Raw genomic sequence first — 11728 nt, forward strand, 5'->3', positions numbered from 1 at the left:
GAAGGGAAGGAAAAATTGCTACTGACCGCAGGAACTGTTTAGCGAAGTCTGCTGACACTTGAACCGCGGTCAGCGCTCCCAGGGCAGCATGTTAAGTTCTGCGTTCTTCCTAAAACATAGTTATAAGGTTCCGGATAGCCTGCATACGTTATTTACAGCTAAGGCCTGTGATTTGTCCACACACTTTGAACTTCGTTTACACATCTATAACCTGCCTCTACTTCTAAACAAATATAAACAATGTCCCTTTTGTAGTTCATCGTGGACACCGTAAAAACCTACTACAAACCTCGTTAATTAATAGAAAAATAAGCGGCAAAAGAGCGTTCAGTAATTACTTTCAACGCTTCTTATCTGGCCAAGAAAAGTTAGTTTCGCCACAAAATGCACTGAACATGACCCCCGTTTCCAGTAACTTGGTGTAAAATAGAGTTATCTCAGGTGCGATACTACAACACTAGACTCGGCAGACGCAAGTGCCCCCCGCTGGATGACACGCTCACGAGAGAGGACGCCGTTGCCTGGCGCCAGCTCCAGACGAACGCCTACCCGCACCTCAGTAAACTACACCCCATGTACGCCGCGCTTTACTCCCGTTACCGCCCTATCACTGTGGGGAGCAGACGTCGTTACTGCCCACGAATGCCCCAACACATCTAACATTGCACCCGTCCCCGACCCCTCCGTCTTAAAATTGGAAGCCGCGCTGCCCAGCTCGGACCCGCCCGACCAACAAGAGCTGGTGCGGCGAGTCCGCAAGCAGGCCAAGGCTGCAGGAGCCCTGGACTGCAGAGGGTGTCTCCCCGGCGCGGAAGGCGCCCGACGCGACTCCCTGCGCTGACTTTTTTTTTATTGCGATAGCAATTATATGGACACTCAAAAGCAGATTTCTGCCGTCGGCGTCGCCGTCGCCGTAGCCGTCGCCGTCGCCGTCGCCGTGAGGTTCCGTATGACGTCATTTGGAGAAGAAAGCGTCGCCGCGCGCCGAACGCTGTATGTGCGAGTGAAAGGGCGCGAGGGGCGCGTCTTTCACGGGGAGTGAACGCACGGCGGAGAACAAACGCGCGTTCTGCGCCGTGCTCGCTTAAGGGCTGCAGAAGTAGGCGTCTCTTTTCACCTTTACAATCACCATATATGTAGAGCAAACGCACCTTCTTCCGACGCGCGAGAAGCCGTGGGGGAGGGGGAGGGAAGGGAGGCGACGTTTAGCTGCGGCACCAAGTGCCTATTTATATCACAGGCTCCGGCAGCAGTCACCAACGCCGCACGCATTTTGAGCGAACGCAGGCAAAACGCCGATGGCGTCGACAACAGTTCTGCGTGTTGCCCATGCTGCTGCATGTCCAAGTTTATACAGCTGATAAAGCTAATATTATTATTGCGATAGCAATTATATGGACGCTCAAAAGCAGATTTCTGCCGTCGGCGTCGCCGTCGCCGTCGCCGTAGCCGTCGCCGTCGCCGTCGCCGTCGCCGTGAGGTTCCGTATGACGTCATTTGGAGAAGAAATCGTCGCCGCGCGCCGAACGCTGTATGTGCGAGTGAAAGGGCGCGAGGGGCGCGTCTTTCACGGGGAGTGAACGCACGGCGGAGAACAAACGCGCGTTCCGCGCCGTGCTCGCTTAAGGGCTGCAGAAGTAGGCGTCTCTTTTCTCCTTTACAATCACCATATATGTAGAGCAAACGCACCTTCTTCCGACGCGCGAGAAGCCGTGGGGGAGGGGGAGGGAAGGGAGGCGACGTTTAGCTGCGGCACCAAGTGCCTATTTATATCACAGGCTCCGGCAACAGTCACCAATTTATTGCGATAGCAATTATATGGACACTCAAAAGCAGATTTCTGCCGTCGCCGTCGCCGTCGCCGTGAGGTTCCGTATGACGTCATTTGGAGAAGAAATCGTCGCCGCGCGCCGAACGCTGTATGTGCGAGTGAAAGGGCGCGAGGGGCGCGTTTTTCACGGGGAGTGAACGCACGGCGAACAAACGCGCGTTCTGCGCCGTGCTCGCTTAAGGGTTGCAGAAGTAGGCGTCTCTGTTCTCCTTCACAATCACCATGTATGTAGAGCAAACGCGCCTTCTTCCGACGAGCGAGAGGCCGTGGGGGAGGGGGAGGGAAGGGAGGCGACGTTTAGCTGCGGCACGCAGTGCCTATTTATATCAGAGGCTCCGGCAACAGTCACCAACGCCGCACGCATTTTGAGCGAACGCGGGCAAAACGCCGATGGTGTCGACAACAGTTCTGCGTGTTGCCGATGCTGCTGCATGTCCAAGTTTATACAGCTGATAAAGTTAATATCATTACTCCGTATAGCTCTCTACAAGTTTGCTATCGCAATTGATGCTTCGCCTTTCAGGTGAAACTGCGACAACTTTTTTATTGCGATAGCAATTATATGGACACTCAAAAGCAGATTTCTGCCGTCGGCGTCGCCGTCGCCGTGAGGTTCCGTATGACGTCAATGGAGATGAAATCGTCGCCGCGCGCCGCCGAACGCTGTATGTGCGAGTGAAAGGGCGCGAGGGACGCGCTCTTTCACGGGGAGTGAACGCACGGCGGAGAACAAACGCGCGTTCTGCGCCGTGCTTCCTTAAGGGCTGCAGAAGTAGGCGTCTCTTTCCTCCTTTACAATCACCATATATGTAGAGCAAACGCGCCTTCTTCCGATGCGCGAGAAGCCGTGGGGGAGGGGGAGGGAAGGGAGGCGACGTTTAGCTGCGGCACCAAGTGCCTATTTATATCAGAGGCTCCGGCAACAGTCACCAACGCCGCACGCATTTTGAGCGAACGCGGGCAAAACGCCGACGGCGTCGACAACAGTTCTGCGCGTTGCCGGTGCTGCTGCATGTCCAAGTTTATACAGCTGATAAAGCTAATATCATTACTCCGTATAGCTCTCTGCAAATTTGCTATCGCAATTGATGCTTCGCCTTTCAGGTGAAACTGCGACAACTTTTACGTTTTTCCATAAAGTTACTTCTCTCTCTCTCTCTCTCTCTCTCTCTCTCTCTCTCTCTCGGGTTAGTGAGAAGAATAGCTGATAAAGGCAGTATGGCACTTTTGTACAGTTGCTCAAAGCTTTAGCAAATGCAACAGTTATTTCACGCGCATTTAGCTTCGCACAAAGATTTGTCATAGCCTTTCCCCTATTTTCGCTAAATTTGATCTTGGTGGCATTTGTATTTCTGCAAGGGAAACGCGCTAAATTGTGCGCGCTCGCAAAACACTCATAACGCTCCGGAGCAGACGTAATTTATTGTAAAAGCCGCAATAAACCCACCCACTTAGAACTTTGCCCAAACATTACACAATATGAAAATTGTGTAAAGCAGAGTTCTTTCCGCGCATTGGAAAACGTAGCTAATAACGGCAGCGTGACATTTGAAAACACGATTTTTTTTTTTTTTTTTGCAAGCGCTGTATTTAATCCACACGCATTCAACTTCGCACACAAATCTACCATATATAGTAGCCCGCCTATTGTTACTAAACTTGATCTTGGTGGCATTTGTAGTTATCTAACGGCTAACAAAATTTTGCGCCGCTCGTAAAACTTTATTATGTATGCTCTGGTGCGCTTGATCACGCAATTTATTGCAGAATACGTAATCAACCAATACACTATGAATTTTGCACATACATTACCCCTAGCGTGCCCCGTATATTCTGCAAATGTAAACTTTGTACATGGTTCCATCGGCACACTGGGAAACATAGGGTAATAAGTTCACATAACGCTTTCGAGGAAATGTCTAAGGAATTTTTTATAAAATGTTGTATTTAATACACTGTAATTTTATTTCGTACACTAATTGGGCAGAGCTTTCTGTACATTTTTGCCAAATGTGATCATTGTGGCGTTTGTAGTTATGTCAGGGCAGCGGGCTAAATTTGGCGCCGCTCGTTGGATACACTCATATCGCTCCAGAGCACTTGCATATGTGATTTATAATCCCACCCCACCCACTCTGAGCTTTTCCTACACATTACTCATCATCATCATCATCATCATCATCAGCCTATATTTTATGTCCACTGCAGGACGAAGGCCTCTCCCTGCGACCTCCAATTACCCCTGTCTTGCGCTAGCGTATTCCAACTTGCGCCTGCAAATTTCCTAACTTCATCATCCCATCTGGTTTTCTGCCGACCTCGACTGCGCTTCCCTTCTCTTGGTATCCATTCTGTAACCCTAATGGTCCACCGGTTATCCATCCTACGCATTACATAGCCTGCCCAGCTCCATTTCTTCCGCTTAATGTCAACTAGAATATCGGCTATCCCCGTTTGTTCTCTGATCCACACCGCTCTCTTCCTGTCTCTTAACGTTAGTCCTAAGATTTTTCGTTCCATCGCTCTTTGTGCGGTCCTCAACTTGTTCTCGAGCTCACATTACTCATAGCCTGGTTAAATTAACCAAACAGAAACAAGGTACCTCCTTTAGTTGACCAAGGACAGCAGGTGAACGCCGTATCACGCAGGGAAATACAGCAAGAACGAGGATTCATTTTCCTAATTACGCCAGAAGTGTTAAACTTTCGGGATGCATTGCACATAAGATGCCCCTTCTGATAACTATGAATATTGTGTAACGCAGTGTTCTTTCGGGGCATTAGGAAACGTAGCTAATAACGGCCAGCGTGACATTTGGCAACACTTTTAACAGCGGAGCTGCTTAAGCCGACCCTTCGTCAGTCCGTTACGCGCGAACAAAAAATGTGGGCAGATCCTGGCGGTTGTGCAGAAAGGGTCCAAGCGCAATGGCACATACCCCTGTGAACTAGCGAAGCCGAGCCTGGCATGCTCCAAACCAACCGGCCTACCTAGAATACCCAACGCCTCCCCATCCCAGGGGGAAGCCGCTCTTTCCAGCACAACCTTCGACGACCAGCGATACCTGATCGACCGGGCCAGCCGGATGGCAGCAGCAAATGGGGTCCTGGACTGAGGGCTCCACCCTCTGAGACTTTGTTACAGAACACCAAATAAAGTTTTCTGCTACTACTAGCGGCTAAGTCTACCTAAGCATGGTTGGGACTACTTTAGTCAGTCATCGATAGCCAATCAATATCTAATCGATAATCTATCAATTATCAATAAATTCCGGAAAATGCTGGGGATGACTTGGTAGTGCTTAGCCTAGCCCATATACGTGGCCAATATCTTGCGATAGCCAATCGATAGCCAATCAATAATCGATCAATAATCAATAAATTTCGGGAAATGCTGGGGATGACTTGGTAGTGTTTAGCCTAGCCCAAATACGTGGCCAATACCTTGCGATAGCTAATCGATCAATAATCAATAAATTCCTGAAAATGCTGGCGACGACTTGGTAGTGCTTAGCCTAGCCCAAATACGTGGTCAATACCTTGCGACAGCCAATCGATAGCTAATCGATAATCCATCAATAATCAATAAATTCCGGATAATGCTGGGAATGACCATATTTTAATAAAGTTTTAACCCTGCTGGGAATGACTTGGTAGTGCTTAGTCTAGCCTAAATATGTGGCTAATACCTTGCGATAGCCAAACGAGAGCAATCAATAGCTAATTGATAATCGACAAATAATCAATAAATTCGGGGCAATGCTGGGGATGACTTGGTAGTGCTTAGCCTAGCCCAAAAGCCAGGACTAGCTAGGTGCCCATCAGCTCCGCTGTCTCTTTAGCATTGCGCCTCCAGAACAAGCTATGCTAATTTTTTTTCATCATTTTTTTGCAAGAGCTGTATTTGATGCACACGCGTTTAACTTCGCACACAAATTTTACTTAGTAGTCCGCCTATTGCTGCCAACTTTGATCTTGGTGGCACCTGTAGTTATGCAACTGCTGCTTGCAAAATTTTGCACCACTTGTAAAAGTTAATTATACATGTTCTGGAGCGCTTTGCTACGTAATTTATTGCAGATGCCGCAATTAAACCACATAATTCGAACTTTGCGTACATATTAACCATAACCTTACCTTTATTTTCAACAAACCTAAACAAGTTACCTTGTCTAGTTTACCGGGGACGCCAGAGGAACTAACTCCAAAGGAGTATATAAGGCACATGAAAGTAAAGGAAAAAACAAGGGTTCAGTAATTCTTTCAAACACTTTCATCTAAACTAGAAAAACGATAGCTTTGCCAGACACTGCACTTAACATCCCAACTAATTTCCCCGAACTTGAAGTTGGTGTCTTGTGTAGATGTCTTAGTACTTTGGTAAATATAGCGAATTGTCGCAGTACGACACCCTGGAACGCTTGGATAAGTAACTCTCTTCAAAGGCCGTAATTATGCTACAGAGATGAACCATTTATCGTTCGTCGCGCACGACACCTTTTCTATTTCAACAAAACAGAAGCCCAGTGCTTCACATAGTTCACCAAGGAGACCAAGGAACAGCTACTACGCGCCGTGTACAAAGTATAAAAATTGAGAGAATGCGAGTATTAAGTAATTATTTTAGAGCGCAGCTCTTAGGCGCCCGTTGCTGCAGCGAGCGTCGCCGTTGTCCCTCGTAACCGAGCGCACGAGCACACCGAAGGATGAAAGCGAACGCGGAGCGCAGCGGGAGATGACAGATGGCGATAGCGATGAGAGCGCGAGGAGGAAAACAGAGGATGAGGGTATGGCGAAAGCGTGAGAAGAAAAGCATAGTGCCGCGCAAGCCGGTCTCTGCGGCGACGTCGATGGCTACGAGATGGCGCCAGAGTAGCGCGCGTCGTCTGTATGGAAACAAAATGCTGCATGAGCGGAGGTGTGCCTGCGGCGGCTGCTGTGAATCGCGCCCACGCGTCACCCAGCGCCGCCTCTCGCGATCTCCCGATTGGCGAGGCAGTCGCGGCACACTTCGCTCCGTTTGCAACGTGCCGCACGAGACAGATTGTCCGCGCCAGCCGATATATCGCGAAATGAAAACACGTATACGGCTGCGCTCAAATTTTGCATTAGGGAGTATCGCGATCGTCGGTGAAATTTTTAAAGCACATTATTACACCTGGACACTCCAAAATTTCACCACACGTTAATGACCCCTATTTATTCCAAAAATGAAATCTGCCATTTATGGTGCGCCCACAGAAGAGAGGAAAGTTTTAAAGCTTGTTATATAACGCTTCTGTGGGGGCCAAGTACTAGGGTTTAACAATTTTCGTTTAACCCTTAATTGACGGAGAAAAATTAAAATTTGGCTGCTTACTGCACTTAACAGGTCCCGACATTTTCGCAAAATACAGACTTCGTAAGTGATTTAGTTTTTTCATAAAACCATGAAAACTGGCCTATAACAACTTGAGAGGTTCTAGTCGCAATAATTGCCTCAGTGTAATTTCGCTATGGGAGCACATACTACGGCATTGTGCTTAGCAGCGAAATGCCATAGCCGCTAAGCCACCGCAGCGGGTTACACCTAGTAGCTCTTTAATAGCGTGGAGGTCTAACAAGAAAGCAACTACTATGCAGTCATAATATCAGCAGAATTTGACCTAGATTGAAGCGCACTGTAGACACGGACACAGAAAGGAAGTAGACAGGACTGTGTCCGTGTCTACAGTGCAATTCAATCTAAGTCAAATATGAACGTCAACCAACTAGCCCAACTCGCCATCTTGTTGCTATCAGCAGAAGGTCAGTTTTAAAAAGCAAAGAGGTTCCAGCACATTTGACACAGTTGATCACACAAAAGGCACACATGCAATATTACTTTAAGTTGGGGTTTATGTGTGAAAATGGTGAAAAAATGTACAAGGCAAAGGTACAAAAAAATTAATGTTTCATTGCAATTATGGTAACTAGATGTTTGCCTTAATGGCTGCGCAATCTACTCAGTTCTACAGTGGCAACTCAAGTTTAAGAAAATGAACAGTTAAGTGTACAACACAAAAGAACCCAGAACACTTTAGCTATAGTGCTGTCATTCATTTTTTTCTTTGTCTTTTACTTTGATGTTTGTGCAACTGTATTATGTATTGCTACAACTAGTCCCGCTTGCTGGCCTCCTTATCTTGTGTACTTGCCCAAAAAGTGTGCAAAAATGCATAAATTATATTTCCTTGACACTCATGCAGATGATCCTTTAACTTATAAACTTATGTAAACTTTTGCACGCATTTTGCACGCATGACGAAGTGCCTTTCAGGCAGAACGCCAAGTCTTCCAGCTCTACTCTTATTGTGATTTCTTCTTTTTTTTTTTTGCCAGTGAACTACTGTTTCCTGCTTAGTTGCGATGGAGATGGAGTCTCACGCTCGTCCACCGGACTAGGCAGTGCCCACGGCGGCTGCCTCCAGGAAGCGCAACGGCACCGAGAGCGAGACTGACAGCGACGACACCATGCAGTACTATGTCAGCAGTGAAGAATCTTGTGATCACACCTTCAAGCTGGTGCGGAGCCGTAAAGCAAAGGGAAGATTTTTCAGCACATCTTCGTGGAATACCGTGGTACTCACCATCCTTTTCGCGCCAGTTCTCACCACGGACAACCTGAGATGCCGCAACAGAGAAGCCATGTCTTCACATCTAGAGGCGCTGGTTCCGAATGAAATCAGACGTCAGGGTAAACACCCGTAAGAACGTCCTAGCGATTAACGTAGAACATGCGGCTGCATTGGATCATTCGCGCAAAGTCGTGGAACTTGACAGGATGCAAGTCTGCCCTCGTGTTCCGCTGGGCAAAGAAGTCAGTACTGGCGTAATTTACGATGTCGACGAGACTATTGCCAACACCGATCTGTCAGTCTTAATCAAGCCAGCTACAGAAAACACTGTCATCGCAAACACATTTTGTCTCAACATGTCACGGTGTGTAAAGATAATATTTAAGGGCGAATTCCTCCCATCACATATATACGTGTTTGATTGGAATGGCTGATAGCGCCGAGTGTAATGCCTGCGGTGTCTATGAGACTATAGAACAGCTACTGCACTACTGCCCTTCTTTTGAAAACAAAAGACAAGACCTCTGCACAGCTCTAAATAAGCTAGATAAAAAACCATTGCACATGCATGCAATGGTTTGCACATACATGCAAGAGAGAGAGAGACCACTGCGCCTATCATTTATCATTTTCTCTCTCTCTTGCACATATATAAGTTTAAAAGCACAAATGAAGACGGGACGACAAGAAACACAGACAAGCTTGTCTGTGTTTCTTGTCGTCCGTCTTCGTTTGCGCTTTTAAACTTATATACGTGCAAGAGAGAGAGAGAAAATGATAAATGAAAGGCAGGGAGGTTAACCTGAACTGAGCCCGGCTTGCTACTCTACACTGGGGGAAGGGAAAAGGGGAGGGAAAGATTAGGGGAAGAAGAGAAAGTCCACTGTGGATATCGTTGACGTAGTAACAGTCTTCTGTTCTATATCACTGAAAGTGACTCAGTCTGGATCAAAGACGGTCACTCAATCTTGGAGTTCTTAAAAATCGCAGCAGCGCTTTTGTGGCCTTTTGTAGCTGCGATATGCGAGGCCTTGGTCCCAAGATCTGGTTCAAGGTTAACAGTTTTCTATCCAGCTTACTTAGAGCTGTGCAGAGGTCATGTCTTTCGTTTTCAAAAGATGGCCAGCTGTCTCATCTATAGTCTCATCGACACCGCAGGCACATGAAGGTTTGCTCCTTCATGTACTTTCCTACCAGATCCCCCAAAAAAGTACACAAGCTCATATGTGTACTTTTTTGGGGTAGTCTTACATGTTCTTACGGAGTTTCAACAGGAAGCGACAAAAAATAGAGTCCCTCGGATCCTCTCATTCTTCTCAGTAATCGCACAGCAAAGATCTCAACCTTGGCAGTTTTGATGCCATGAGGTAGCACACAAGGGTTTAACTGGTCAGTTGTCTTTTCTAAACTCGCATAGTAAACATGACGACTGCAATTAAGAAAGTTCCACTTTTACCAGCAGCAGCACTGGCTAACACTCCTAGAGCTAATCTTGTACACATGCACAAATAGCCAAGAAAGTGGAAGATCTGAGTTCAGATCCCGCCTGCGGCAAATTGACTTTTTTTTTTTTGCACTTTCATTTCGATTTTTGTTATTTACAAATTTCAATTAAACATTAGAATTAATTTCCCCTATGCTTTCTCTGGGTTCACTGTCTGCTTTACTCATACAGTTGTAACTAACAGGAACTTGAGTGAAGAAGTTTTTTCACCAGGCTACTGGCATCTCAAGAAACCCGAGTGCCAAGTGCAGGGTTGATTGTGCTCGTTTTTACGAACGTGGCATCATCAGCGGCAGGTGTTTAACAGAGAACCTAGAGCAGCCGAGGCAGGAATTCACCTACGATGCCACCTAAGGTAGAAACTGCAAGCGCCTGGCATTTAACCTTGAAGCAGGACTGCACCTGGAGTAAATAAGAGCTGCTACCAGACTTCACATACATACGATGGCTGCTTTGTATGCAGCCAAATATTGCTTCATCTCACTTACCTGACAAAGAGTACTGTGGAGTGCATGAAAATAATACTCCCTTGCCCAACTGACTGCTCATCCAACAGGTGACCACACCATCGACCAGCGGACGTCCACCTCTCGCTCAATCGAGCGACTAAGTGACAGACACCAGCTGCAGCACTGTAACAGGCTGCAGCCTGCAAACTCCACGAGGAGCTGGAGGGAAGTCTGCTGGTCTACACAGATGATCAGTCCTGGCGAACGGATCGGCCACTGCAGCCTGCACCATCCCGGCTAGGGCAGGCAATAGACAATGTCGACAATGTCAGATTCCCTTCGCCGCAAACTCCACCGCTGCAGAAATAGCGAGGCTCCACCTAGCCACCAATGTCCTGGCTGAGGACCCTCCTGGGCAACCGGTGGCAGTGCTCTGTGACTCAAAGACAGCGCTCCAGAGCCTCATCAACCACTGCCGATCAGGGCTTACGGGGGCCTTGCTCAGCTCGAAGTTCTCAGTGTTGGCTGCCACGGGGGTCACCATCTCATTTCACTGGCTGCCTTCCCATGTGGGAATAGCCGGTAATGAAGAAGCAGACACCGTCGCCAAAACCACCCATTATCCTGAAGTGCCGCTCACACGAGCAGTCGCTTCCTCTGATTTTCCGAGGCAGCACCTGAAAAAACTGCTCACAACCGTCCACCCGGATGCCAGAGTGGCAAGGCAAATGGCAAGGGTCCCAGGCCACTTCCAGAGGGTGGCCTTACCAGGAGGGAACGCGCAACCTTGCTTTGAATCCGCATGGGCTGTGTCTGGACGGCAGCGCGGCTGCACGCCAAGGGACGCTCCACCTCACCGGCCTGCATACGTTGCGGCAACCCCGAGACTTTCAAGCACCTTCTCTGTGCTTGCCCAGCGCAGGCACAGGACATCTCAAGGGTCGTCACTGTATATAGGCAACAGGGTCTACCTGCTGCGACAACCAGCGGCCTCCTGTTCCCGTCGCATCCCCACCTCTGAGCTCTCCATAGCCTCTTGGAGTTTGTGGAGGTGAACGGGATTGCTGCCCATTGATAAGCGCTCGCCCCCAGCCGGCCATCGCCTTCATAACTGGCCTCCTCCATGATCGGACGAGACTCCTGCTGCTTCCTCCTTCTCTTCCCTTCTTCTCATCTTTATCTCCCACTTCCCCTTCCCCTGATGCTGCGCCGTGCTCCCTATTTGGCAGCAGAAATAAGCGTCACTTTCCTCAATAAACCACTACTACTACCAGGCCATGTCATGAGGAACAGGCCAGCTTTCAGCAGATAACCAAAACTAAGCAGCACTGTGCTCGGTCAGTCATTGA

The 11728-nt window shown here is 48.2% G+C and overlaps 1 pseudogene; it reads right to left on the reverse strand.

Moving 5' to 3' along the window:
- LOC119448556 (putative uncharacterized protein DDB_G0271606) overlaps positions 1-10923 on the reverse strand; it is a 140234-nt pseudogene extending 129311 nt beyond the window's left edge.
- Between the last annotated feature and the right edge of the window lie 805 nt (positions 10924-11728).

The sequence above is a fragment of the Dermacentor silvarum genome, chromosome 4 (assembly GCF_013339745.2).
Source record: "Dermacentor silvarum isolate Dsil-2018 chromosome 4, BIME_Dsil_1.4, whole genome shotgun sequence".
In the NCBI taxonomy this organism is placed as follows: Eukaryota; Metazoa; Arthropoda; class Arachnida; order Ixodida; family Ixodidae; genus Dermacentor; species Dermacentor silvarum.